Consider the following 13028-nt stretch of genomic DNA (forward strand, 5'->3'; position numbering starts at 1 on the left):
CATTTTGATATAATGGAAGTGATATATTGCAATTGTTTTCATCGATATCCATTAACTGGAAATATCGCCCACATGAAGCACAGTGATGCACATGCCGTTAAGTTCTGATGTTCAACTTTCCAGTTCTGAACAGCTGTCAACTGTTCTGAATTACTTAGTGGATTGTTGCTCTGTCTTATTGTAATTGTGACCTTTTAAGGTATGTTGGAACTCTCAAGGAGCTCATCCTTCCAACTTGGTAATGAGTATTTGGTAAGGAGTTTAATGAACAGAATGTTAAGCAATTAGAAATCCTCAGTTTAAAAATGTTTCCCAAAGGCAAAGTGAAATATATATAAATTCTGAAATAGTACTTAAAAATGATCTTTAACTTATGTATGTTGTCTATTCTTTCATTTTTATTTGTGTAGTTAACATTTTATACTCTTAGGTCTTTTCCCTTTTAAGAAGTTCTAAACATCCGGTCCCTTGGAAAACTTCTTATCCGGGTTCTACTGTATTTATTACATTTCTCAGTGGACATCACAGAATTTACTGTTCAAACAAATTTGCTGAATAATTTTTCTTATAAACCATTCTTTCTTCTATTTTTTTTTTTCCTTTATTAATCCAAATGAATTTCTGGAGAGTATAATAGCTGTCTGCCTTTTTTGCAGAACTTAAAAAATTGTAAAAAATAATATTATGTACATAAATAAATACTTATTTATTTCTAAATTAATAAATTTACAAGATATCCAGCCACATGTACCCTGCACAGCAAAGGCCAGAAAGGATTAAACAGATCTTAACATAATGTACAGGTAATATATATATATATATATATATATGAGTTTTGAGTAAAATTTAAAGATGGTTTGGCCAAATTATTGGAATGGATGAGAAAATGAAGTGATTTTTTTTTTTTTTTTTTTTTTTGGCTGGCACTATAAAATTTGGCTGGCACCATAGTAGATCTCTATAATGACACAAATAAACATTAAAGTTACAGGTCCTGAGTTTTTGGAGTCAAGTATTAAAAATAAATTTTTCATCATGCATACAAATATTAAACACCAATCAATGATAAATACTGAACATTAATACAAAGTGCAATGTCAAAAAAAAAACTCATAAATAGTAAAGGATTAATATTAAATGCATTAATAAGCTCCACAGATAGCCCTGGGAAAAAAACTAACAAAGAATTTAATCCCATTGTCCAGTAGGGTTTGCAAGGAGGGTTTGCACCTGATATTTTAAGAAATACACCAGCCAATTCTGCTCCAAACAGAAAGAGGGAGCAGAATTGGCTGGTAAAGTCAAAAAAAAATGGAAAAAGAGAACTGGCTCTTTTTTTCGTCTTATGCTGTATAAGCTTGCTTTCTTGCAGCATATGCCTCTACTAATGCTAAAACCCATTATCCAGTTTCAGAACAAGTCAGTTCTAGATATTCCGTAAACAAAACCAGATTTAAAATTAGCCCATTTCAAGAGCTGATAATTTACTGCTATTCACTGCTAGAAGGTTCTTCAGACTGGAATGGGCAGCACCGGACTAAACTTCAGAACCACAGTGAACAAAAGAGTAAACAAATACCTTGATAAATTTTTGAATAACAGCTGTATTGTTATTATACCAGATTTTGTCTTAATAGCCATGCTTTATTTGTTTATTTATTTTTTTTTTTTTTAAGATAGAAGGTTCAGAGTTTTTGGAGTCAAGTATTAAAAAGAAAGTTTTCATCAAAGTAGTTGCCCAAATCTTTATGCACAAGGACTTTTGAAATTGTCTGGCTTAAAATATTTGGGGAAATTAGGAAGGGAGTCTTGTTTTTGGAAGTAGTAAGATAGTGGGATTTTTGTGTGTTTATAGACCAAAAGTCAAGAAATAATTTCTGTGATTTCTAGGTAATGATTACGTAATTGGTTGTTGACAGTGGCCTCCTCAAGGGTTAGATATGGCCCAGACTTTTAGGTCGTCTGCATACGAGACAAACTGCACTCCAAGAAGAAGCAAAGAGGAATTAAGAAGAAAAGCAAGGCCAAAAGAGTTCATCCCTGTGGAATTCCATAGAAATAGTTTTGTTATATACATCTGGAATATATAGTCATTATTCCTTTCCTGTCCAGTGGAAAGGAATAATGACTTGTCAATAAGGAACGCTCTAATAAAGTAGAAGGGTGGGGGTCACCCAAAATTGCATAGAATTGATTATGTAAGGAAATGAGTCTGGAAACAGTTACTGAATCAAAGGCAGCAGTGATATTAGAATAGACAATATCAAGTTGTACCTTTTGATTGAGAGCCCTAGTGGCAAGAAAAGAGGTTTCCAACAGAGTTGTGACAATGGAGATTACCTTCTCCTATAATGTATATTTGGAAACTAAACCAGAAGGATCTGTTCAGCGAGGACAGGAAGCCATGCTTTTCTGCATAAACTTTAAAATAAAAGAGGAGATAGAGATGGGATGGAAGTATTTAGGAGCTAAAGGAGTTTTAACTTTGTGAAGAGAAAATACTTTATATTGTAGCCAAAACTGAGGAAAGAATATTTTTTTCAAATACCTACTGAAAATGGAGGCAATGGAGTCAGAGATGCAGACATTAGCACGCTTGATGATAAAACTGGAATAGTGTCCGGGCCAACTGCACAGAATAAAAATGACTGGTTAACTGTCTTTTACAGATGCCATGTTTTGAAATTAAAGGAACTGAAGGGGCATTTTTGATTGCTATTATTTAGTGGCCAACATGGGGTTTCAGGTCACCAAATAAAATCCATAATACATTTTTAAATACTTTTTTTTAGTCCATATATACTTAATTTAACCCCAGGGGCTCAACATCTGGTGAGTATGGGCTTGTCACACCCAGGGTCCTGAGCTGGATATCATGCAATTGGCTAGCATCCAAATCTCCGGGTTCATTTTCTGCCTACACCAAAGCTCGCACCAACTGTAAAGCAGTTATTGTCCAAACTAGATTTTGAACAGGCTATGAGCAAAAAACTTGCTTCTTGTCCATACAGTAATTTGCTCTCTCACCAAAGTTACTGAGTGCAACCAACTCTGTCAAAACCTGATGGTTCTATTGAAATCTCAGCTAAAAATAAAGCTGAATTAGTAAGCATCCTACTTTTCTTTTAATTCTTGTATTATTGATCTTGATAAACCATTCCCATTACACTCCATCACTGCCTACTGTGGTTTTCTGTCAAAAGGATGGCAGAAGAATTTTGAACAGTCTTGATCCCAAGAAAGTGCCAGGTCCTACTGGTATTTCTCCACTTGTTCTCAAAACTTATGCACCTCAGCTAACTCCTATTCTGTGTCACTTTTTACACTTTTCTTTTCTACTAGCTAAGATACATTCTTCAAGGCTTAGAGCTAAATGGAGGTCAGATGAACTGATAAGACCAGTAACAGAGAAGAAATATATCAAGGTGTGGCAATAAAGTTGATGGACTTGTGTTGTTGCCATCATGTTCAATGAATTTGAAACCTTAATGGTATGTTGTAGTTCAAACTTCCTCCAAAATACGGTTTTGTGGTACAGAGACTGTTCAGTACTGACAAGTTGCAAGTAATAAGTTTAGTAGCGTTGCCATTCCATGTCACAATTTTGCAATGGAGCAATGAGCAAAAAATGTTGCTTTAAAATGAGAAAATCTGCAAGGGAAATGTATGAAATGTTAAAAACTATTAATGGTGATTAAACATTAAGTTGTGCTAGTGTATTTGAATGATAAAGTGGTTCAAAGATGGAGGACACGGGGATGTCGGAATAACTCAAGAAGTGAGAGTCTGTAAACCTCTCAAAATGAGGACAGAGTTGCAAAAGCTTGGGAATTGTCATTTGTCAACGTTGATGGTCAAATAGATCATTGTTTGACCCTCAGAATGACGGTTCTTGTTTATACTCCGGCACGAAAACCAGGTCAGTGGAGTTTACAATAAATCATCAATACAAATATTAATCATATTTAGCAGTCACGAGCTTGAACCCCGGTCCACTCAAAGAATATGTGCTACTGCTCTTATGCTCCCGACCACTCTACATCAGGTCTAGTTATGAGTTGGACATGAATAAAGAGATGACCAGTCAAATTATGCATGAAGATTTAAGGAAAAGGAAAGTCTGTGCTAAATTTCGCCACACAGTATCACAGCATGAGCAGTTTTTCAACAAAGGATCTAGCTTAATGTCTAAGTTTCAAAATAAAATATAAATTGGCAGAGTGGTCAATAACAGTAGTCAGGTGTGACAGTTTTATGCTATTAGTAGTAGTAGTAATAATGGCAAATGATGCAAGAAAGCAAGCTTATGTAACATGGGCCAAAAAAAAAAAAAAAAAACTACTACAGTTTGCCCATCTGTACCCTCCAAGAATTTGTCTAGTTCTACCTTGAATTTATTCAACAAATCCACTTCCACAACAACAGATGGAAGCCTGTTCCAACAATCAACCACCCACTAGCTGAAGGCAAACTTCTGCACATCTATGTGTGTAGTCTCAGCAAGTAGAAGAATGCCATTAGCATTCAGCTTATTCAATCCATTCAAGAATTTAAACACCTTCAACATATCTCCCCACAGCTGTCTAGTCTCGAGATGCTGCAATTAGCAAAACTAAAGCCTTTCTAGATAAGAGCACCTTTTTGTTCCCTTCACCAGTCTGGTTGAGCTTTTCTCTGCAACTGAACCAGTAAATCTACATCCTAAAGTCAGGCCTCCAGACCTGTATACAGTATTCAACATGTGGCTTCACCATGACCTTATACAAAAGGATAATCACCGCCTTTTCCCTGCTAGCAAAGTTTCTGTATATCATTCACAAAACCCGAGTTCTAGCAGCAAGCTTGCACTGCTCAGAGAATTTCATTAATAACTCCACAATTACACCTATGTATTTTTCATTCTCCACTACCCTGAGTGTATTACCACATGGTTGATAAATTACTCTGGGGTTACTACTACCATATGCAGTACAGTAAACCCCCGCTATTCGCGGTATCTGTATTTGCGGTTTCGCTTATTCGCGATCGCTGATTTAATATAAAATGAAACCTAAAAAAATGTGAATTTTAAAGCGGCGTGAATATTTTCCGCCATAAAAAATCATGGGCGTGGCTAAAATTATCTTTCCAGGTCAAAACATCGTTCAGTGGGTGGGGGGAGAGAGGGGTGACAAAATTGCGAGCGTGGATGTTTCTCGCTAATCCTTGTTCAGTATGTGTTATGCGCTTGTCATGGAAGGTTTGGTCATTTGCTTTTAATTTATATGCTTATAAATTGAATAAATTTATCAATTTATAAATTGATATGCTTACAAAAGTGATAAATCTACCATTTTGCATGTAAAACAGACTTTTTCAAGTGTGTTAACGGAAGAAAGTGCCTTTATTGTGGACAAGTCTTTTTTACCCGTACAAAAATATGGCTACGAATAACAAGGGAAATGTGAAAAGATCAAAGAAGGTGATGACATTAGCGAATAAAATTGAGTTATTAGACAAAATTTCTAATGGTAAAAGTGTCTCTTCAGTGGCAAAACATTATAAAATCAATGAGTCAACGGTACAATCAATCAAAAAATCGGAAGAAAAAATCCGCCGTAGTGTCCTTGAAAACGCGCTAATTGCTTCAAAAATTTGCTCTGTAACTCGTGATGTTAAATTAGAAAAAAATGGAAAAAGCTTTAAATCTGTGGATAGAAGACCGAACTCAAAATAAAATTCCATTAAATTCAACTCACCATTTGTGAAAAGGCAAAACTCCTTTATCAACACTTTAGCGAAACTGGTGATAGCACCGGCGGGATAAGTTTTTTTTGCTAGCAAAGGCGCTGGTTTGAAATTTCTAATAAATATTACATTTAATATTAAATTGTTTCTTATTTTCATTTCGATGCCATATGCTTGCATTTCACTATGTACTGTCTATGTACAGTCATATTATGAAGGTACATATAATACATACATAGACAAAAATTTAGACTAGTTTTTCTTATATATTTCATACTTTGAAACGGAACCCCTTTATTACTATGGGAGCCATAACTTAGTATTCGCAACATTTCTCAGGAACGTAACCCCCGCGAATAGCGGGGGTTTACTGTACTTTGAATTTGTCAATGTTAAACTTCAACTGCCATTTCTCAGCCCATCAACCCAATTTTCCTAGATCTTTTTGCAGTAGCTCACCCTGATGACTGTCATTAACTACTCTGCCAACCTTTGTATCATCTGCACACTTAGACATTAAGTCTGATATACTATCATCAATATCATTAGGTGCCTCCGTAGCCAGGTGGGCAGGAGCAGCAGTGCGTAGCACACGCTTCTGGATTAGACCGGGGTTTGAGCCCGTCACCACCAAATACGGAGGATGCGGAAAGGTCAGGGAATGACCACCGCATATCCCGGAGCAATATGGCCTTAGTTGCTAATGCTCTTAAAAAAAAAAAAAAAAAAAAAAAAAACCAAAATCATTGAGAAATACCGAAAACAACAATGGGCCAGCACTGCACCATGGGGAATCCCACTAATAACTTTAGTCCACAAAGAGTAGAGCCCATTGAAGACTGCTCTCTGTCTTCTTCCATTTTATCAAGAGCAGTAACTTTCCCTTAATGTCACTTTGCTCCAGTTTGTACAGCAGTCTTTTATGTACAACAGTATCAAAAGCCTTCCTGAAATTCAAGTATAAAATTTCAAAATTATTTTTTGTATCCAGTTAACTTGTCACTGCATCATAATAACCTATCAGACTGGTTAGACGAGACAATCCTTAATAAATCCATGATGTGATTGTAGTATAACTGCATGCCTATCCAGATGATCTTGCATTACTTCTTTAACCAGTGATTCCATCATTTTCCCTGGAACAGACATTAAACTAACAGGTCTGTAATTACTCACATTACATTTTTATCCCCCTTTATGAATTGGGGATACACTGGCACATCTCTAGTCCAAAGGAACATCCCCTGAATCCAAGGTAGTGTCATAATTATGGCTAAGGGTTTGCTTACCTCCTTTGCTGCCTCCCGTCAATATAATTAGACTCCATCTACCACATGCACCTTTTTATATCAATCTTCAACAATTTCTCCTCAACTTTCCTTTCAATAATCAGTCATTTAGCTCCTCGTTAGAGTTTGATTAACTTCGGGCATCTCCTTTCCTCAAGAATTGTTTATGTGTGAATGTAGATACAAAATACTTATTCAATTTTTCTGCAACCTGAGTAGGGTCATCAACAGTTAACTTTAGACATCGTGGCCCAATAAGATTCAACACCTTCTTTCTACTGTTAATATAAGCATAAAATTCCTTGCTGCTTTTCTTTGCGAGAGACTTCTCATAATCTACCTTAGTTTGCCTAACGTCCTTTGTGACTTGATTACACACTAAGTTATATCTACCATTGGCTTCTCTATCACCTGATAATTTATATGCATCCTATGCACTTTTCTTCTTTGCCACATGTCTCAATTACTCATCTGATATCCATTTAAGTCTAAAGCTTGAACTGTACTTCTTCTGTTATTAAAAGCCTAGTAACTTCTTTGATTAGGCATGAGCCTGACCATTGCCTTATAGAGAGGGACACTCACCTCCTTTTCCCTGCTAGCAAAATTCCTATATATCATTAACAAAACCCCATGACCTGCCTGGAAGCCTGTCTGCATTGCACAGTAAACTTCATATCTGACTGCACAATTACTCCCAGGTGTTTTTCATTTTCTACCACATTAAGTGTAGTACCACACAGTTGGTACGTTTCTCTGGAGTTACTTCTACCCATATGCAGTACTTTGCACTTGTCAAGGTTCAACTTCAGTTGCCACTTCTTAACCCATCTACCCAAATTATCTAGATCCTGTTGCAGTAGCACACTGCCATTACTGTCATTAACAACCCTGCCAACCTTTGTATCATCTGCAAACTTCGACACTAAGCCTGATATACCTTCATCAATATTATTGATAAATATACAAAACAACAGTAGATCTAACACCGAACCCTGTGGGACTCCACTAATAACATTAGTCCATGAAGAGCAGCACCCATTAATTACCACCCTCTGTCTTCTCCGACTCAACCATCCTTTTATCCATTGTAGCAACTTACCCTTAATACCATTCTGCTCCAGTTTGTACAATAGTCTTCCATGCACAACAGTGTCAAAAGCTTTCCTGAAATCCAAATATATGATATCAAAATTATTTTTTGCATCCAGTTCCTTTGTAACAACATCATAATATCCTATCAAATTTGTCAGACAAGACTTTCACTTAACAAACCCATGCCGTGTCTGAATTACTGCTGCAGTCTTGTCTAGATGATCCTGCAATACATCTTTAATCAGTGACTCCATTATTTTACCTTGAACAGAAGTTAAACTAACTGGTCTGTAATTACTCGTATCAACCTTCGATCCCCCTTTGTGAATTGGGGATACATTTGCACATCTCCAGTCCGTGGGGACCTCCCCTGAGTCCAAGGATGCTCTCATAATTATGGCTAAGGGTTTGCTTAGTTGCTTTGCCGCCGACTCTAATATAACTGGATAGATCCCATCCACCCCAGGTGCCTTTCTTATGTTTAACTTCAACAATTTCTCCTCCACTTGGTTCAAAGTTATTACAAAATCATTAAGCACCCTGCTACAATTTGATAACCTTTTACCATTTTCAAACCTTAATAACTCCTCATGTGTGAATGTGCATGCAAAATACTCATTCGGTTTTTTTGCTATCTGAGCAAATCATCAACAGTCGAACCATCGATATCAAGTCGACCGATCAAATTCATCCCCTTCCTTTTAGAGTTTATATAAGTAAAAAAAAATCCTTGCTGTTTTTCTTAGCATCTTTTCCCAAAGATTTCTCGTAATCTGCCTTCGCCTGCTGAACCTCCTTTGTGACCTGATTTCAGACTAGCTTATATCTGCCATAGGTTTCCGAGTCGCTTGATAATTTATATGCATCCCGTGCATTTTTATTCTCTGTCACGAGTCTCATTAGTTTATTTGATAACCATTTAGGCCTAAACCTTGAATAATATTTCTTAATACATATGAAACTTTTAGTAGCATCCACGATTAATTCCTTGAATGCTTCCCACTTAGAATTTACTGTTGGTAACATTGTCAGTTATCCCACTGTACAGAATTTAAAAACTGTCTGAGCACTGTACTCACCTTTACGGAAGCAAAAACCCTTTCTTTTACCCCTGATGGTAATTATATCTTTAAGTGAATCCCACATCAGTACACTGTGATCACTGCCACCTAGTGGCTCCTTTATCTGCAAATTCTTATTACACGAATGATCACTGCTGATAACTAGATCAAGAGTATTACCCTCTCTGGTTGCCCCTCTAACATGCTGCTGCAGAAAACAATCATCCAATAAATGCACAAAAGTCTTACTAGTGTGTGAGTGACTAACCCACAAGTTCCAGTCAATATCTGGGAAGTTAAAATCCCCCATTATAAGACATTCTGATTTACTAGCCCACTCTATTTCTCTGTACAATTGTTCATTGTACTCATTAGGCCTATAACACACTCCTAGTCTTATTTTTGCTTTCGAAGTGCTTATGTCACACCAAACTGACTCAACAGTGCACTGTTCATCTATATCAACTGGATGCACTTCTTTTGATTTTATGTTTTTCTTAATTAACAGCATAACACCTTCCTTCCTATCCTGTCTATCCTTTCTGTACACATTGTACTCCCCAAATTCCAGTTCTGCTTTCCTTATATCTGTGTGACACCACGTCTCTGCTATACCAACAATATCTGCCTTTGATGTCTTGACCAACACTTCAAATTCTTCAAATTTATTTACTATACTTCTAGCATTGCTATACATGCAAGTATACATGTACTTATCCTTATTATTAGTTACCCTAACACATCCCATATACCCACCTGTTTCTCAATGACTGCCATCAGTCCCCGAAACCCCCAACACCACTCGCTCCAGGTCGCTACTTATTCTAATAGAAGTTGTGCAAGAATCACCTTCACCTCTGCCTGCGGCTACTTTTAACCTTTTAGTCTGTGAATCCCCCCCCCAAGCTAGCAGTTTTCCGACCCACCTAACACTGCCTCGACAGCATCAGCAAATATTCTTGCACCCTTTCTATTTAAGCGTATCCCATCCCTGTAGAAGCAGTCTCTCCTGTTAACAAGTACAGACCAGGCTGAAAAAAATTCTACCCCTTGCACATTCCCTCCAGGGCCGAATTGATTGACAAGGCTCTTATCATATTCTCCCTCCTATCGTGTCTGGGCAGAATTGCAGACACTTTTAAATTTAACCCTAATTCACAACTTTTTTGCAACATTGACCTGTACTTGTTAAGTAAATCTGCAGATCTCCTACTCTTAATGTCATTGGTGCCAACATGTACAACAATATCTTAAAAGATGATATAGGCTTTACAACGTCATCAACTTTTGCCCCTGGCAGACATACTCTTGTCCTGTTCCATTATCCTTTTTACACAATATATTCCTTGTCTCCCTGACAACAGAGTCACCAACATTAACTAGTTCCTTTGGGACCAGCGCATTCTGCCTTGGAGATTGCCGCTGTGTTGCCTGATGTCCAGGAGTGAGCTCTGGCATTGAGTTGGGCAGCTGAGTGCTTGACGGGCCCCTCAAATTAATTTCTTCGAGGGCATCTACCCTACATCTCAACCTCTCATAGACGCCCAGTAGAACACTGAGTTGATGCCTAATTTCTATACACTCTCTGCACCTGGCACACACAAAGACATCCTCCTTGGCTAGATCATTTTCTGTTCCAGAGAGTTCGGCAAACATTTCACAAGTTGCACATTTTTTTAGGCTGTGATGCGTTGGAGAATTGCCCGCCTCAGTTCTCCCTCGAGTCACAGCACTCCTGCCACTTTGTGCCCGTTGCTTTGCTGCTCTAGTCTAGGGCATGATAATTTAAATTAATAAGATCAATAAATTTAATTAATTAATTGTCAATACTATGCTATCTAATAGAATCCTAAATGCAGTGATGCGTATTACGCTATATAATTATACGTTAGCGCTACCTAGTTACCACAATTAAAAATTTGAATTCCCTACTACTCTATACAAAAACAATGGCTGCAAGATACGAAAATAACGGTTTTACGTATATTAAGTAGTAATCTGCAAAAACTCTTTATCAAAATTAAAAATAACGAGGGTAACAATAACTATAAGACTACGTATAAAGTACAATATAAAATAACAATTAGGTAAATAAAAAGGCAAAAACTTATCGTTTTTTTGAAGCCTGTAATTTTTAAAGAGAGTCAGTGCCCTATCTATAAGGCAATGGTCAGGCCACGCCTTGGGAACTGCGACAGGTCTGGAGGTCTCATTTTAGGAAGGATGTAATTTTTTTTTTTTTTTTTTTTGGTAGTTGTTGGCGCATCGTCTTCTGTGGCCATAATGCACCTCCCAAGGTTTTTTGCAGTACTTTGATCCAAGCCGAGGCGGGATTCGAACCCGCAGCCTTTGGGTTGCTAGGCAGGCACTTTACCCACCCGGCTAGCCCGGTCGGCAATGTAGATTTGCTTGAGCATGTACAGAGATGGGCAACAAGATTGGTGAGGGGAATGAAGGGATCCTCTTACCAAGAGAAGCTTAAGTTCTGCAAATTGCAGCAGCTGGAGACTAGGCACCTGCGCGGTGATCTGATTAAGGTGTATAAAGCCTTGAACGGATTGAGCACGCTGAATTCTGATGGGATCCTTCCACTTGTTCAGATTACGAACCTAAAGGGGCATAAATTCAAATTAAGAAAAGACAGAGGTAGAATAGATGTGCGGAAATTTGCCTTGAGCCAGCGGGTGGTTAATTGCTGGAACAAACTTCCATCTGTCGTTGTGGAAGTTGATAGGTTGAATAAATTTAAGGAGGAACTGGACAAGCATTTGGAGGGAATGGTGTGATTTTTGTTTTTTTTTTTTTTGGCCGATGCTACATAAGCTCATACTCTTGCTTTCTTGCATCACATGCCACTGCTACTACTACCTCATTTGTAACTTTATACAGCTTTCGTGGATTGAGGCTTTTTTGCCCTCACCATGGTTATAATTTTTTTTTTATAATTATGTTATCAAAAATCCACATTTCATCCTGAAAAAGGCTGCGCCTTTTTTCAATCATAAAATGCGTAACCCTACTACCCACTGGATTACTTAAAATGCGGTCCATGTTAAAACAATCAACCTTTTATTTTAATTGCTAAAATGTAACTAAATACTTTATGAGGATTTCATATGTATATCATAAGGAATCATTGAATGTAAAATAGCAAATAACATCACCAACTTTATTTGCATTAAGGACCGCTCGTACAAAATACTACACGTTGCACAATACACATTCTAAAAGTACGTTCATTTAATTCATTAAAGAATATCATTAAAAAAACATACACAAACAGTTGTCTTCTTGCATTTTAAAAACACAAGCACTTAAGCATCGTGTAACAACTTCTTATTTCCGCCACAAAATTAAATGTGGCGTTTCAGAAAAGAGCATATAACACAGTTTACAGCAAATAAAATGTGTTGAAGGGTGAGACGTATAGTTCATGAACGGGCTACTCACAGGTACTCTGTAAAGTTACTAGCCGATTGTGCCGACTTAAATAAAAATTTCAGCCAGCACCAAATTTTCCAATTAAGCCAGTATAATCGCAGCCACCGCAGAATAAAGTTGGTTCGAGAAATCACAAACTAGCACTTTGTGAACTGAAAACGTCGCAGACCTACCGCAATTAAAACTAATAACACAGTAACAGACTGCAAAGAAATCACAATTATTGTGGTTGTAACTCAGCGGCACCTAGGTAGTGGAAATGCAGAGGTGACGTTTTTAACTGCAGTACATTATTTTATTATTATTATTATTATTATTATTATTATTATTATTATTATTAGCTATATGATGCAAGGAAGCCTAAGGCTTATGCTGCACCAGCCAAAAAAAAAAAAATTCTTTAATACCCAGAGAG

General features: G+C 37.1%; 1 protein-coding gene across 2 annotated transcripts in view; it reads right to left on the reverse strand.

Moving 5' to 3' along the window:
• Positions 1 to 12825, reverse strand: part of Spt20 (transcription factor Spt20 homolog) — a 357561-nt gene extending 344736 nt beyond the window's left edge. Inside the window, exon 1 of one of the 2 annotated variants that reach the window (XM_090388213.1) lies at positions 12623 to 12825. The gene's annotated coding sequence lies outside the window, so the exon portion shown is untranslated. Of the gene's footprint in view, positions 1 to 12447 lie in introns of both variants that reach the window. The other variant, XM_090388212.1, reaches the window with a different exon arrangement.
• Between the last annotated feature and the right edge of the window lie 203 nt (positions 12826 to 13028).

Source organism: Mastigoproctus giganteus, chromosome 2, assembly GCF_048544385.1.
Source record: "Mastigoproctus giganteus isolate SK-2022 chromosome 2, ASM4854438v1, whole genome shotgun sequence".
Classification (NCBI taxonomy): domain Eukaryota; kingdom Metazoa; phylum Arthropoda; class Arachnida; order Uropygi; family Thelyphonidae; genus Mastigoproctus; species Mastigoproctus giganteus.